We start from the raw sequence: 18062 nt of genomic DNA, 5'->3' as shown, positions 1-18062 counted from the left end.
GTATGACACGGCGTGTAGGTACGGTGGAAAAAAAAATTCGTGACCGTTCGAGCGCGGTGAAATCTGCTAGGTAAACCTAGAAGAGCAACGCTTGGAACAGAAACGATTTACTCGATGTCCAGTTTGGCCGTAAAAAAGCGAATGGCAGGGAGGAGCAACAATTCCAGAACAATAATTCGAAAAGTTCCTTCGTTTGGAACAATAATTAAAATAAACGTTTCGCGGCGCAAGTTTCGCTGCAAGAGAGGGAAGAAAAATGAATCGAGTTAAACGTGAAATACTTCCGAGCATCTGCCACTGTTGCCCGCGCTTCGTCAAACGAATCGACTGAAAAACTATGTGCGCTGAATGGGGAGAAAGGGAGGTCACGAATTTCATCTCGAAGCCTCGACTATCGGCAGCCTCGCCATCAGCTGTTTCGTAGTTTAAACTGTAATTTAACGCATCAGCAACGGAAATCGAGCTTCCAATCCTCCGTCTTCGTCCATCTCGGAAAGATATACATAAATATCTCCTGAACACGAAGAAACAACGACGAGAATCGAGGGAACATCGGCGGTATATGCGTTTACCTGCTACCGAAGCATGTCTAACTTCACGAGCCGTTGCCTTCGCGATACAGGTCGCGCCAACGCACCGATTACCGATCACGGTTAATAATACCCGTTGTCTATAGCGATTAACGACTGATCAGGCGCTATTTGCGGCTCTATGGCCCAAGACAATTCAATCCGCGTTTTCGAAAAAAGTCTCGTAACTGTCGTTGAACAACGTTCTAACGGCCGCAGCGATTCCAACATCTATAAGGAAACGTTTGAAATGCTTGACAAACGATTTAAGGCTATATGTTCAGATGGAGCAAACGGATACAGGTCTCTTTAAATGAACATCGTTTTATCCAATTAAATCTGACTATTTATACGCGTAGATGTATCCAAACATCACGTTACGATTCAGTCGTATAACTGTCTATGGTAAAAAATTATCCGCTGAATATAATATACAACGATATAATAAGTGGGAAATATTAAAAAACCTTGTACACAGGTAACCGATCGATCGAATCTCGTAAAATTTCTTTTTTAATAGATAACGAGCGTTACACAGGAGACAGGAATTTTCGTTTTACTTCGATAGAGCTGGCCAGAAACTCGGGAAAGTGGGTTAACGCCGGCCTGTTTTCGTTGGAAGTCCGTACGCATTCTGCAACGGAATAAATCAGACGGGCAGCCGAATATTTATTTTCGAGGGGAAAATTCGAGGAAAGTTTTTCTTCGTCGACCGCGGCAACTTCCGTTGCGATCCGTTGACCAGAAAGAGAGCAAATGAAATCCAGCGGCGGACGAGTCAAATAAAAATCCTCCAAATGTAAGTTACACGTCGACCGAATCGAATTTACGACTTTGAAGGGTGATCGGTGACGCATCACGCGAGTAACGTCACGTGTGTTAATTTAATCGTGGTAGTTGCTCGATCGTTAGTGCGTTCGGTTTCGTCGGTCCACGAAGGAACAATGAGACGATTGAGGATGGGAAAGGGAAGAAGAAAAGAATAAGGGACAATGCGGTGGATAATCGCTAAACAGACATATCAAACATTCGTGTAACTGTTCCGATCGACGGTGCATCATCGTGATAAATAAATTCGGTGAGTCGCCCTCGTGTACAAAGGCGCTACGCTAATTGAACACGCTTATCGGGCTTCATCGATCATCCGGCCCGAAAAATGTATTTAACCGCGTCACGAAACGCTCGTGAGACGTACAATTATACTCGGCGGCGTGTGAGTATCGTACAGACGCGCACAGGTAACCACATTCGCTCGCGTAGCATGACTTAAGAGGGCATTCACGGCCCGCCCGTGTAGTTCCTTTTAAACGAATTACAGCGATAAAGACCCCCACGGAGGTGTTTCAATGTATGCACGTATTCCGATTCCACAGTCTCTGGATGTATATCAGAACGTGTACATACACTATCGCGCGTACGTATTTCGATATTTTGGTGAATTAGTAGCAAAGGTAAATTTTTGTAAATCCAGCGATAAACAAATATCCCTAATATACCTTTGAGCGATAGCGCGTAAGTGCGTAGAACATTAAGATCGAAGCGATATTTATAACAATCTGAATATACTTGGGAAAGAACGCTTGTAATATTTGAAGGTATTTTAGGTTTCTGTTAAAAGGAACCATAAAATAAATTCTTACTATATATATGGACTCTTCCTAACGGTTCTACATACGTACATACGTTGTATAGTAATTGTGTTCCGATAAAAACGAATAAACGTATTCTTCACCATCTCAGGAATAGATAATGATTCTACTTATTTGCCAGGTCGCAAGTTTCTATTAATGGGTTTGCGTTAGGCTCGCTTATTATAGATCTTATTGTTACCTCTAATAGAAACGTGCTGCATTCTTTATAACAAGTTATCTTGAATATTTTCTTAGTTGTAATTTATAGATTTATTTGATAAATAATTTTGGTATTTGATTAATAATTTTTATTTGATAAACAATTAGATGGATATTTTCGGAGCTTTCAGACCGAGAAGCGCATCGTGAACCATAATGGAACGAGAGAGATTCTACGGCTGAAAATAAGTTGAAACGGTAGAATGACATTCTATACTGCGGAGCTTCGTTTTTCAAAAAAGATATTTGAAAGTCGATCGAGTTCGCGTGTCCTTCTGATCGATACCCGATGTAATAAATTTGATTACAAAGCAAATTTTATTATCGTGACATAACGTAGTATCAAAGTTTATTCACTGTCGATACATATCTATCGGCTGGTTCTCAAGATGTCAGAGTAAAAATAATAAACGTAACGGGTGACAATAAACTGTACATAAATGAATAGTATTTGATTGATATCGAAGGAAAAGATAAAAATCAGAAACTTTTAGGATCTGCGAGATCGCGCTGCCCGCGGTATAGTTCTAATATTACGCAGAAAATATCGAATCACGAATTCCTTGATTCGTGTAATGACTTTCGTGCAGAAAAGAATCGTATCCATTGAGAGCCTTCTCTTAGGATGGAAAGGATTAGGATATTGTTCACGATAAGATAATAACACGTTGCAGTAGATGCATTTCCATTACACGTTTCCAATGTAAGATGCATATCTGTGTAGGTACTCCTCGTTGCTATATCGTGTTATTTCGCTGGTTCGGTAGAAACTGATAGTTAATACCAGTAATACGTGCGACAATCCTGATAGTAAACACCCTGTAACATTGCATTGTGTACAGAAACTGTCATAGTGGCGGTTTATAGCCACATGCATCACGGAGATATCCCCATCAGCAAAGTACGCGCGAATTAGATCAACTTTCAAATGCCCGTTTTCCGAGGAACAAATATCGCGAAAGTTATTCTGACCTTTTAATTCATCTCGTGCTAGAAAATCTTCCTCGCTTCGCTGGTATCGCGATTCGCAGTCCGTATGACACATATGTATGCGAGCTGTATTACGAATATACATTAACAGAATGATTAACGAGCTTTGTCAATTTGCGAAGCGATCCTTTTTCACAAGTGCAATTAAATTTCCTTTTTCAAGGGAATTGTACGAGTTCTTTCGCATGAATCGATTCCTCGGGCCATTCTATAAATAAAGGACATGAAATATTCTTTCTCGAAAACTTAATAACCACTCGAACGTTCCACCATTGCATTTGCCACACACATTTACCCATTTACCCACCATCCCCTCGTCATATTTTTCACGACATCGTTTTATCGTTTCTCTGATATAGAATTTACATGTATAAAATTTCACTTAAAAAGAAACGAACAAAAAAGGAGGACATTTTATATCTATACATCCAGGTAGTATAATTAGTCCGTAGCTGTGATCCTTTTTATTACATTTTTCATTCAGAAAGCTTGATCTATCGGTATAGATACAATAAACAGAGCTGACTCTGTCTGTTCCGAAGATCTCTCTCCGTTCTATCGGTGCGTCTTTTTCATCCCACTCTCATTCCTCCTCTTCTATCCATTCATCGAACAACCCTCTCCGGCCAAGAAGTATTCTCTCTCTCTTTCGCTCTTCCTCTCCCTTCTTGGATCTGATTCGATTTGTCGTACAATGCTGTTCACGATGTGATTACATGCCAAAGGTCCCTACAGATAGCTGAGCGATGGCAGAGCTTAGGCAGCGTGTAAGTTAACAAAGTACCGCACTGTTGGCGGGCTCTTCCGTCGACGCTGAAAACGCTGACTTTCCCGGTTAGGCGTTCTACCCTCGAAACTGACTTTCGTATGGTGTTGATTCCCATTTGCGAAGGGTAGAGGCAGCGTATGCTATAGGGAACGAAGTGAAAAAGTCCGCTGAACTTTCAAGCGCCGTTGGATACGAGCTAAATCGAGGAAAAACTGAATCGATTGTTAAGCCGAAACTTTCGGTAATTAACGGAATACATAATTGGCTATTCCCGGAAGATTGCCTTCAAATTAAACCGCGAATACGATTCAACTCCAATAAAATCGCTCAAGTAGTGCTTGAACGTGTAACGCGATACGTTGTTGCTTTTAACATTTAACATTTCTTTCTCTGACATGCGAACCGAAATTTCCTATTTCTTCTCGTATTTACGATTGACGACGCGTGATCTGCGCGGCCCGTATCATAGAGTATTTCTACTCTTAATATCTAATTATCCAACATTGTTTGTTTGTCAGAAGTTTTTGCACTTTAGATTTCTCTTCAGTTTCTGTTAACGCGTAACGATACATGGTCTAGTCGTAAGTGAAAAACAGAGCGAAACATCTCTAAACTATCGTTTAAAACGTTTCCAGAGTTTGTACGGTGTATCGATTCTATTCTCGCAGGAATACGACTCGTTAGCAACATTCTGAAATTGAGAAGAAAAGAAAGCAAGGGACTTTCACATTGTGTATCGCGTAAGCTATTTTACGAGCGACGCAAGGCTCTTCTCAAGATGAAATCAGTGACGGGGCAAAAGACCTTACGAACGATTATCACGTATGGATCTTAATTCGTCATACTCGTGTGAGAACGTGTGTTTAATTTCACGAGGAGTAGATGGCAAGACCTCTTCGACCGTGACTAGCAAGAAAACTGTTTAAGTCCCATTATGTCGAGCACTATCGTTTCAATTAGATTCGATTGCTAGTCAACGGATGGAAACTCGTTTTCACGTTCATTTTTATATCGAATTCGTATTTATTTACGTATCAGGTAATAGAGATAAAGAGATAATAGAGAAGAGAGAGAAAGAAGTCCGCGTTAGCAGTCGTATAAGTACAGTGACAGCATCGTTGAACATATTACGAGTCATCGAGGGATTTAGTAACCGTTACGCGAGTCACTTCTTTCATCGAATACTGCGTCGAAGAATACTGTGTGGTATCGAGCGAATCGAATCTCTGTTACTGTTTGATATATCACCTTGTCGAATTTCTTTCCAGCACTTTTGAATCCTGCACCTTATTTTAACGTATTCATGTACAGTGCTATCGGTGTATTCGATTAATTTACAACCGCGTCAGCATCTTACCTGAGATACTATGCTCCTTGTATAAAGAATAGTAATACAGTATGAAATATACAGACTCGATCGATCGATTAATCAGGTCATTTGGAATACGATTACATTTATTTTTTTAAAATAAATGGAAATAATTGGCCCTTATTTGAATACATCGAGTCTCCGCGCTCGATGCTCTAATTCACTTCACGAATATTTGATGAGGTTTAAATCCGGCAAGTGGTCAGTTTAAAATTTCTACAACTTTCAAGGATTCTGAACTAAATGAACTGCTTAAAGGTAGGTACCGTTCTGGTATCAAAATTGGTCGATACATTTAACATTACTATGTTATTAATACAATCTTTAATTCAACATCCACTGAATAATATATATTCTAGTATCTTTATGATATTCGATACTACTTCGGTAAACTGAATCCCATGCACAAAAGGAATATTCGTAATATATCCTAACGTATTCTCGATGATTTTTCATTTCTACAATTTTAATATCCGAAGAAACAATTTTCCTACATTTTGCTAATTTAATTGCATAGCACGTAGAATGATCGATAAATTACAATTTACTATTGAAAGCAGAAGCACTATGCATATCTTTCGCGGTTCATCCTTTAAGCGTCGTATTACTTCTAAACTTTCTGTCCGCAGCGTACGCCTGCTTATAATTCCTTTTTATATGAAATTCATTTTAGCTTTTTATCTGCAGAAAGTTCCTTGCACGGAAAGTTTTCACTTTCGTAAAAAATTAAAATCACTTACCTTTCACATTCCGAAGAACGAAAACATTCGCGTTTTAACTCTGTAAAGCACATATCTATATCAGAGAAAGAATTACCGTGAAATATTCGATCAAGTATTATTTTAATAATTTAAAAATCCGCAAGATTTTATGTTTGACATATAGGTAAATTATACTCTCTTCTCTTATAGTAAGCTCTTTATCAGACCTGTACCATTACGTATCGTAAGGTCGTCAATATTTAGCCTGGAGAAGGCAATATCAAACATCTATGTGAAAACACCATAAATAATCGCAAAGTCTTACGCTTTCTATCGATTCAGATAAATATCCAACGCTTTCGACTCGAGGTTACGCTTCGTGGCGAAAAAAAAAAAAAGAAAAAGAAAACGTCGATACAACCTCCATTTTGCTTCGCGTTAACGGTCATTAACTCTTGCTCTCAATTTCCATTACGCGGTGGCACGGCGACACGTTCACCTCGTTTAACCCCGGCGGAGGGTTAGCGGAGGACAACTGGAAATAAAATATGAACGCCGGGCTTCCAGATGGATTTACAATGGACAAGAGACGGACCGCGTTCCGAGAACTCGCAGCTAGATTGTAAAACGCGATGCGGATAAGTTCGAAGCGTTCGTAGCTCGATCTGCACGACCCGTCATCGGCGCAGAAAATTGCGCTCACGTGACGCCGGATAGCGTAACTGCATCTTGAACAGAACGTGGCGAAAGAGAGAACGAGACGAGAACAAGAGTGGTGGTGATCCACAGATGAAAAAGAAACGGACAACGAAACAAAGCCAGGGGGCCGAGCTCTGAGAAAAGTCTTAAATCTCTGAATGAACTGGTCAAATGGTACCACGGCCGAGCGAAGAATGAATGGTTGCGCCGGCAGGTTCATTCGATTCCGAGTTCGACTTTTAGCGATCCTTCTTTCGCTTCCCTCGTCTTCGACTCCGTCATCGTCCAATACCACCACCACCACCACCGCCGACGCTACTCAGATCTCCCCTAATTATGTCATAACAATTTAACCGTACGGCTCGCCCTGCTTCTTCCTCCGCAGTGTTTCCATTCTCTCCTTACGCCTTACTGCGATGTCAGGGAATCTTCTGCCGGACGGCTCTGCTTGCTAGCTACGAACTTTTCATTTTTGTGGTTTCTTTCAATGACGGAACGCAGCGTAAATGCATCGTAGCGAGCCGATCGCTTCTTTGTAATCGCGTTTCTCTGCCAACAGTGTAACTCTACTCGACGAAGAAGCGAATTTGTTAGACAAACGGTGAAACTATTGGAAGCACTTCGTAAGATGAGAGTTTGTCGGGTTCGAAGATAACGAATGACTAAAAGTAACGAAGAACGACGAATCGTCGAATAATTTCGATATTATTGGTCCCTTGGATTGTTTGTAATTTATACGGTGTAGAAAAGTAAGGATCTGCAATTTGAAAGGCTTATAGCGTTCACTGCGAGCGGTAAAAGTTGTTGATCTTATAAAAGAAATTTAATAATAGAATCGCGTTATTTTCTGAGAATGATTAGTATGAAATTTGAAAAATCGGAAATGGCGGCACGACAAAGGTATCGATTTTAGAATCTACGTTGATTAAGTACTTTTTGTTTGGTAAAAGCTATAAGCTTTAAAAATGTTTTCTAGTATTCTGTATAAATGTCGATTCGAAGAACGTAAGTCACCTCGTTCCAAGTATTTCAAATTTGCAGTAGGCCACTCTCTTTGCTTTTTACGTAAAACAATCTTTAACCGATGATTTATTGTGTCTACGAGTACCACGTACCGTTTATACAAAACAATTGACAGCGAGAAACCGATCGATCAACCGTGAAAAAATTGCCGGCACAAAATCTAGAAGGCACCCAGCTGGCCAAAAAATTTTAGGACTTGCGTCGCAAGATGCAATTTAAACTCAGTCGAACAGAACGTTCGAGAATTTTGAGAAAATATCGCGATTACCGAAAAGGAAATCATTATTGCAGCCTGCCTAATTCTCTTTCCAACAAATGAATGCAGCTTTCAAAATCAGAATGAGACTTGAAAATTTGTAGGATCTCAATTGTCAACTATCTAAACGTATAATCGACTTTATCGATTGGAAATTAAAATTCGATCGATGACTCTCAGATTAGCTACATCTTGCTACGAAAGTTCAAAATCGATATTCGTATAAGGGTGAACGCCGTACTTACTTTTCATTAGTTCCAAGAATGTTATCGAGAAGAGAGGATAATTACAACGGACCACCGGGAAATTCATTACGATGAAATATCCAACGCATGTAATTAACTCGTATATTTCGTGTAACATGAAACGATGCGGTTTGTTCCGGTATGTGCGCAGAACTTTAAACAGGGACGTGCGGACCAGCTGCGTGGCCAATGAAACGTAGGCGGATTCGTCGAACGAAAGACAAGAAACAACTTGGTTCTCCCCGCGTCTCTCGTCTACATCTGTATCCTGCCAGTTTTTATTCTTCGGTACATTCTCACGAGTTAACAGGCAGCAACGGTGAGCCGAATCCGTGGATTTTATCCGTCATGATTACGTACAACCGTGCAGGACACGCACAAACGCCCATACCCACAGCCCAACTGTGAAATCGCAGTCGGAGAAAAAAGGAGGAGCGCGTCGAAAGCAGGTAATTTCACACCTGTGGATATGTGAACTCTCGACGAATACGAACCGCGAACACAAAGACGGAGTAGTTTTGTTATATCCACCAGATTCCTCCCGAATTCTATCGACAGAACCAATTACCTACGTATCGAACGCGGACCAAATAAATCGTGTCTTTGTTAGGGTATTTCCCGTGCTCTTCTTTTGTATATTTAGGCATTAGATAAATGGAATTTTATATTATATACACGTTGTCACAGACGCAATCGAGGATTTTCAAATACGAAGCTCGAACGACGAAGCTTTGCAGCAGACAAGAGTAAAGCCGCTGTAAATTTTGATTTAAAAGAACAAGTAGCGTGAGATAGAATTAGAAGTGCTCCGTCTCTCCTCGAGTTTGACGTGCATAAAATGGTTAATCTTCTATCTAATTTAATTAATAAAAAGACGCAGGTCTGGAGTAGTTCCGAAGAAGATACGTTTTTAAGGATTCCGATACTCGTTTAAAGTGTACCTCGTCAATTTCAAATAATTATAATTCTATGAGATTCATAATATTATAACGTTTAACATAACGTAATGACCAAGTCAATCGTGCAAAGAATGTCATTAAACTTAAATAATAGTCGTAATTATAACGAGGAACGTTAATTATTGGCTATCTCGTCAGAGTCTAATCTACGAAAATAGTACAAGTCTTTACGGAGTTTCCTAATTTTTCACTGAAATTTAAATAGAAACAGTACAAAGGAATAGGTTTTTCTCGGATTTCCTTAACTGTTTCTTCCATCGGTCGTCGCGATACCCGGGATCCTTCGACGAGATCTCTTTTATAAATTGAATTCGGAGTCGAAACTATCGGTCGCCAGAGATTATTGATGTAAATGTTCGAGCTGGATCCACGGGTTAGGTAAGTTGCTGGCTGAAGATCAAAGGAATAAGGAAACCAGAGCTTTTCGCATTACGGGGTTAAAGGCTCAGAAAATTCGAGTCTCGTGCCGTTCACAAGTCGTAGAAAGAACTGACGTTTCCAAAGTTCTACCAAAGCGAGAAGAACGTTCGCGTTAGCAGATTTTCACAGGGACGGAACGATCGAAGCCGCAAAAAAAACGGTGGCCACTTCGCTCTTACAAAAGTTTTTAATAAATACGAACGCGTTAGTAAATAGGAAATCGAAAATCTCGATAAGAGTTCCTTCCTTCTATCACGACCATAAGCTGTACCATAAGCATAATGCTGTACGAAACGGCAAAAGCGAAGACATGGGCGTGAAATAGAAATGGCTATTCGAGCAACGAATATGACCCATGGAATTAATTAACCGCAGTTCTTCGCGATTCCTCTTGGAGAATTGGATGGTATACTCTGCGATCGAAGGAAAAATTTGCACAAAGCATCGACGACTAAGAGAAAACAAACGGGACAAAAAGTTCCGACGAGGAGAAGCAGCATTCATTCAGGAGACGTCGCGTCGGTTAGAAGAAGTAACTACCACCGCGCTGGGTCGAAGAACAGGATGGGGACGAAGGAGAAGAACAAGAACAAGAAGGAAGCCGATCGATTCTCGTAATACACTCCGGCATGGTTAGCTGCAGCGTCCACCTCTTCTTCTGTATTTGTCGGACATGCATCAGTCTCGCATCTCGGCTTCGAGCGAGTTACGAATGAAGTTAATGTGGGGTCGTGCGAGTCAAGTGTGGGAAGCAGAGTACTCGGGATACAGCCGCGCTAGCTTCTGTTCGATCGACGGCCATCGATCCAGAAAAAAACGCGTACTCGCTGAAAAACTGACGCGCAATAAAACGATAGTCATCGCAACGCACGTGTAGCAGCGTTTCGTTGTTGTACACGAAACGGATCGTCCAAAGATCGCTTGCCGGTGATATTATCGGTGAAATACGAGCTTTGATGTTACCGAAGGTTACTCTGAACGGTGCAAATAACGATGCCGTGCACTTATTTTCATTTTCATTCGTTTCAGGCAAGAATAAAATATTTCATCGAACAGAGAACGCGTTCTCTTCCCCCGTTTACCGTTTACGCATAAAGTCATCGATTATTAAAGAATCGCGATATCGTTAAAATCGCATAGATCACTCGATGGTCTTCTCGTTTTCACAGCACGGTATATCCTTTTTGCGTTCGCATCCGCTCGCTGCATAATTCGCACGGCATTTTTTCTCTCCATAAGAACGGTCGCACGCTCGATCGTGGATTTTCTCGCCGAAGAAGAAAATTGATTCGCGTCTCGATACGACCTCCTGTCAACGATTTCATTCATGACGGAAGGTTTTACCAATACGTCGAGCTACGCGCGAAATTCCTTTCGAAATCAACTTAATTCTGCTTTTACCGAAACTTTCTCCATTTTTATCAAACCTTTGGTTACCTCACTATCTTTTGCTTAATTTTTTACTCTTTACACGTACTTGATGTTATCGTTGCTCATTTTTCCGTCTTACGGAGCAAAATAAAGAAAACAGAACTTTCGTTTTGTCGCTGAATCGCGTAATACGATTCGACCTTTTAATTATATTCGGTTATATCAATAATAGAAGCATTTTTAATAGTAGTTACCTATGTTTTTAATTACACAATTTGTTTTACGAATTAACAGATCGAAAAGTTTCATGGATTAAGTGTTGCAAAGCTAGAATTTTAGATTGACTGCAAGATTCTCTCTTGCAATTTTCCTCCAAGTATCGTATGAGCAGCAATTGCGGCTGCAGTTGAAACCATCTGTGTTTTATCCGAAATTTCCAAACTTCAAATAATCTCCGTTCCATTCTCACGACTGATCGGATCAAACTTGTACGGGATCACGGTGATCCAGAAGCGTCTAATCTACGCGTATGTTTTCTTGTCACCTCGAAAGGACTGACTCGCGTAGCTCCAGTCATTGACTCTGCTTCCGGTTCGGTTCTCTGTTGCTCGCATTGTTATCTCTGACGATTCCCGTTCCTCGTTCCACTCTCTTCTTTCTAGTTTGCGGGCGGCTCTGTCTTTCTCCTTGGCTCGCGTGCTTCTCGCTCCGCTCTTCTATTCATCCTTTCGTCTCTATCTACACAGTTACACGATTCGTTCTCCTGCTTTATACGTGTGTGTGTATATATATATATATATACACGTGTATATACGTATACATATACATAGAGAGACACAGACCCGTTTTTCCTTCTCATTCCACACTCCAGGCTTTCCCTCATTCCTTTCCCTCTTGGTCCTTTCCCGCTTTTCTTTCTCTCAACATCTCGCGTCGCACTCTTTTCGTTGGTTCGCAGTTACGTCCGACTTCGTCTCGCCGATCGACGTTACGGCGAACCCTCTTTCCTTTTCTTCCTTTTTTGTTTTTTTTTTTTTTTCGTGAATCTCGGTTGCACACTGGGTCGTTCTGTTTCCAGAACCCCATGGCTGACGACGATGAGATAGAATAGAGATCCGAGTAGGAGGCCTCGGTTTCTCCTGTATACATCCGCGTACCTGGTGTGCGCCGATGAATGGGTGTATTTCAGGGGTTGCTGAATTAGTAACGCGATACCTGGCACCGCGATTTTCTCGCGCCTGCACCCTACCGATGACGGCCCGCTTCCCGCCACTTCCCTTATCCTAACCTCCATACCATCCCAGCTCATCTCCCAACCCCTTTCCCTCCATTCTTTTCTCGTCGCGGACGGAATCATTTTATTCGAGATAGCCCGAGTTAACGTGGCATAACGTCGTAGGTTTTGGATGTTACGGTATTTCCTTTTGTTTTTCAAGAGCGGTGCATAATTTTTCAAGCAACTCAGCCAACCTCATGTCGCGGAGAATAAAAATATTTTTCAAGCCACCGTCGTGATTGTCAGCTCTACGCATTGTTCACACTGGATTATTATAACAGAGAAGAACTCGGCGACGACACTTGACGTACTCGTGGCTCGTTGCGAAGATTCGTTACGCTCGTTCCCGATATCGCGTTTTTATATTCGCGTGCAAACGTCGACCAAACTCTGTATTAAAAATTAAGTGGTACTCTAACCATTCGAGTATTATTATGCCTTATTACAATATCTTACCTTATTTTTGTCTGCAAGCGATTATATACGATTATATAGGATTATACCTTGAGCCGTACAATTCCTGTTATACTGTATATTCCTGCAAATATCATATATCCCTGATAATTTATGTAACTGATATAAGATATCCTTCTTGTCACGCGACCATTATATCTACTTTTCCTTTCTTCAGCGTTCTATATATAACTTTGATATTACAATCAGCCTCGATTATACCAGCGAGTTATCGAGCATGTGTCTTTGATTCGAGTGCTTCTTATAGTTGCACATTTATGGTAAAGTTCCGGCGTCGTATGATACCGAAGCTGCATTAAGATGCAACATCTTCTCAACGACCATTTCCTTTCAACGTTTTTACCTTAACAATTTTACGAGCAAGCTTAGACTTTATTCGTTTTATCTATTTAAGCCATTTATTGGTATCGTGTCGGTATGAGTTTTAATAGTCGTGCGTAACGAACGTTCTATTTTATGTTAAGTAAACAAATTCCACTACTGTATTTATACGCGTATAGTCGAGGGTATAGGTGATGTATAGGGCGACACATTCGCCGCGGACGAACCTCGGGTTGGCTAAATTTTGCGTTTCGATGATTTCGCAAACACGATGCGGATACAAGTTTATGCAGGCGCGCGTCGTATTTGGCATCGAAGGTCGTACAGCGCATTGGCAACGAAACGCAGCATTGTAGCCAACTTGTGCTTCACGCTTGCCGCACACATAGTGTTCGCATTTCGATTTCTCCCCCTTGGACCGTTTGATAGCTCGCGATGACAGGTGCAGAACCCGATCCAGAGGACTACTCGCTCGGCCGCTCGTCATCGTCGTTGCACCACGGGCGAAATCGCAGACGAGGCAGCGACGCTTACAATAGGCACGATAAAACACGGGACTACGTCTGTGTAATAACTTTCCAAAAAATTCACCAAACGTTCCTTGTTTCTCCTCGTTTCGTTTAATATTTCTACGTTTACAAAACAGTAAATACTTCAGAAGCAATATCCGCGGCAATTTGCTCTTTCACGGACTTCTCCGTTCGTCGCGAACGCTTGGTACTTTTTACATCCGAAATAATTCTTCCGGAGCACGCGAACGGATACAAAGCGTACCTACGCGATTCACGATTTCCAGAATCCTCCAAGTTATCAAGCACGCTCGAGGCGGCTCTCTCGCGGATGACTGCCTGTAATAGCCTTTTTTTACTTAATATCCCCTGCCGAATAGCCTGGCCGCCTCGTGTTCCAGGTATACGCGAGTGTCGTGGGTAGAACAATGTGGTATTTTTTTGCGGAGGTTCCACGGGATGCGTATAACAGTGCATGAGGCCTAGCCTACGGTTTTATGGCCGCGTAATGGGCCCCTTAGCCTCTCTACCCGGGGCTTCGCACAGCAATACGAACCGAGGTCCCGATATCCTCGCTCACCTCTACCGTTTTCTCCGTTTCTACACACGCGTCTTGTTGCGCTCGCCAAAACTACGACCATCTCGAATCGCCGTTGTCGAGCATCTGATTTTCGTTACGGTATCGGTATATCGATTTTATCTAACTCCCGTTTTACGCAATATCGTTAAACTTTCACCTGTATACGAATCATACTTGCACCACATTAATCGAGAACGAAGTTTACATTGTTCTCGTTTTAATAGGTACGATGGTATCGTAACGTTTATTGCTTCAAAGGAATCTCAAGCTTCCTCTCGGCAATAGCACGATACGTTTTGCCGTTTACTTCGTTGGATCTCCTCTTTACACCCATATAAAATAAATCATGTACAAATACGATAGTCCTACAGTTTTATAACGTGTACATATATAAAGTTGGTCGAATTCGTCTCGTGCAAAAGAGTAAGTCACCTGTCTTGCGTATAGCTACGAGTCTCGTACCATACACCCGTAGAGGAGCCTGGCGAGAAAGCGCATGTTCGCTAGATCAGAGAAACGTTTCCTCGAATAATAAATTCGATCTTAAGAGCTCGAAGCATTCCGCGGTAATAGCAAGAACAGTAGGTTCGAAAGTTCGACCTTATTAGCCAGTTTCGACGAAAGAGCGCACGTGCGATCGTTTCGCGCGAATCAATCGCCGAGCGTCGATTTCCGATGACGCGATCGACAACTTTGACCATCATCGTCCAACGTCGCTCGATTCGGGCTGTTGCCGCGGTTCTTTCCTAATAGAATAACCTGCTGGTGTCCTCGGCGACCGATATTTCCGTCTGCTTATACGCATAATCGTAAGTGTATGGCGAAAGGAAGTCGGGGGTTAACGGTTAAGCCTTGGTCGAAGATTAGCGTCGGCGAGGCCGAAACTTTAAACGAGACCGTTTCTTAGATTAAATCCTTTTAAATCCTTGATTTAAATGCGCTAATTGAAGAGCGACCGAAACAGCGCGGATTCTTACCGTACCTACCATGATAATTTGACACAAGCAGGGGCGAACGACGCAGGGAAAGGACATTCAGCGACAGTAGGTTCCGTTTATTCGGGAATGTTCTCTGATCGTATTTATATTCGGACGTCTCCCGCTGAAAGTATAAATTTGTAATTTCCGAAATTAAAATACGACAACCGATATGCATATTTTCGTACGTTTTTAATATCATTAATGAATTAGTGTAGTATATTTCGTTATGTGTCTCTTACGTGTCACTTATCACTCATACTTAAAATTTCCATAATAGAAATAAAAATAAGCAATTGGTTATTTCGTTATATCTGCTTACATTTCGTAAAATCGATTGAATCAATTGTACCGCTCGACCGATACGTATTTAGATACGATAGAAGATTCTTCCGTAATAATAGAGTCAGAAGGTTGGATTTCATATTTATCTGCATAAGTTTCGTTTAAAACTTGCGCCTTTTTCGAACTTTCGTAAACGTCGTTTCTCAGAGTATCCTATACTCTAAGATACCGGCTGTGTAAAAGTTTAATTAAGTAACTTAATGAGTACCCGAGAACGTAGAGCATCTTGGTAGAGAACAACGAATACAATAAACCGACCGTCCGAAATCCTGGTATTCGTCGCCTACTACAAGTTCCATGTTCCGAGTTTGAATGTGCCCCGATTAAACGAGAGACCATCGGTCGATGGTTCGATCTGCTTGTCCAGTCCAGATCCGAAGCAACCGGAACGCTTAGTCATGCTCGACGTTCCCAGGCGTGGAACGCTTCAAGCGGTGTGGCCGAGACTTCTATATAGATACATCGTATATATGTACGTATATAAATATCCAGGTACCTACATACCCGCAAAGCTTCGTAGTCACGTAACAACTTATGTATGACCGCAAAGGACTACAAAGGAATTTATACGTCAAATTTGTGATTGACCGTTTCTCTTGTAATTTTAATAGCGCGGCAAGAAAATACACTTTTTAAATACGATATCATTGCGACAGAAAAGTAGTGGCCTATACTTAAAGGGCGTGCAGTATGCTGTAGGTGCAAAATTTTACCGTAAATCAAGATGAAATGATTTCAATGGCAGTTTCCTTTTTTCTCTTGTATCCGACAGCTCTCTCTCTCTTTTACTAGGTTTCGCTAATCTTGAAGCGAGGTGCGAGGTCTGTAATAATTCTACGCTGTTCGAGAATGAACGGTGCCGTATCATCGACATTGTTTCGATTTTATTACACGAAACGTGTCTGGCAAATATACGTTCCGAACCTCTCGCAAATCGCTTACGATTAGCATTAGGCTGCCGATTCGTCTTAAGGCAACGGCTCGCTTCGTTTTTCATGCTGCGATTCTCGGTTCAGTTACTTAACCGTAGCGTACTTACTAAAGAGCTGAGAACACGTACGTAACGAGAAGCATGTCGTTTTGATAGATCGGTCGTGTATTATCTCGAGATGAAATTAAGAAGATGGTAGATGGTAAAGGGAGGAGGCGAGGCTAGCGGAGACGGAAATAGCGGAGACGTTCAGAGAACTGTCCGAGGGTTCGCGCGATAGCGGACGAGGCAGAAGAGAGGGAGGACGACCACAGCGACGTGCCGGAAGCGAGCAGGTGACTAGTAGTTCCGCTCCATCGAACGCTGTTCCGCGCCACGGCCACTCAAGATCGACTCCGTACTCGTCGGTTGTAGACCATCTTTGAATTCGCATCATCACACGCGACCGACTTTTCGACCATCTTTATACTCGTTGCTTCTCTTGCTTGTTCATCGCGTCGTCGTTGACCCTTCGACGCATTCGTTTCCGCGACATCGACTTTTCCGCTAGTACGAAGTAGTAACTCGGTAGTACGACTATGGGATCTTCGACTACAGAGATTACACGCAACTTACGGTCGTGATTTTTAAGATTTTTAAACACCAAGGGAAAGGATTGCAATTGGAGAGCAGTTTAGGCGCATTGCGCGCTGTGGTTAAGTAACCTGTTGGGGAAACGATTAATTAATAAACATGAAAGGGATCAAAGATCAATGCGACCTGTTCAACGTGTTTCATGCCGTGTCGTCGGCAATTTCTCTTTCACGATTTAACGAGGCGTAGTATCGAGGACCTTATCGTCGAATATGAAATATTTTTCAACAGAAAATGTTATTCTTACACGTACGATATAATCGAGTTAATAAAGAAGCGACCTCTGTTCCGTTACTTTGAACGTCAAACACGATATTTTACAAATCAAACGAGCTTCGATATACGCAAAAAGCTTTGCCTGTATCTTTAACAGCGAATGATTTACAACGCTTTAAACGAGACATTTAGTAGAATAACGTTACATCGTGTAACACATTTGCGGTAATCTGCTCGATTCTTCTTTACGATACACACGAACGAACCTGGTTTCATAGTATTAGGACGATCTATATTTCAGCAGATTTACCAAATGCACGACCTTAGACCCGGAATTAAACGTTTCTTTGAACGCGGTTTTTACAGCTTTTTACTCGAAAATTATTCGTTTGCTAAAAATTAATAGAAAATCGAGGAAACGATATCGATGTTGCAAAATTTCATATTCTCATTTTGTTCAATTCGTTTAGATCGTTATTAACATTGCATTGCTCGTGTAACTATAATCTGAGGTTCGGGGCAAATGACAATGTATAAATCTTACAGACGACTGTTCGACATACCGCATAGTTATACCAT

The 18062-nt window shown here is 41.5% G+C and overlaps 1 long non-coding RNA gene across 2 annotated transcripts in view; it reads left to right on the top strand.

Annotated features, from left to right (window-relative positions):
• LOC126918308 (uncharacterized) overlaps positions 1 to 18062 on the top strand; it is a 53257-nt gene that overhangs the window by 22446 nt on the left and 12749 nt on the right. The window lies entirely within an intron of this gene.

Source organism: Bombus affinis, chromosome 7 (assembly GCF_024516045.1).
Source record: "Bombus affinis isolate iyBomAffi1 chromosome 7, iyBomAffi1.2, whole genome shotgun sequence".
NCBI classification, from domain to species: domain Eukaryota; kingdom Metazoa; phylum Arthropoda; class Insecta; order Hymenoptera; family Apidae; genus Bombus; species Bombus affinis.
Note: the sequence above shows the minus strand (reverse complement) of the source record. Positions and strands in the feature narration are given on the sequence as shown.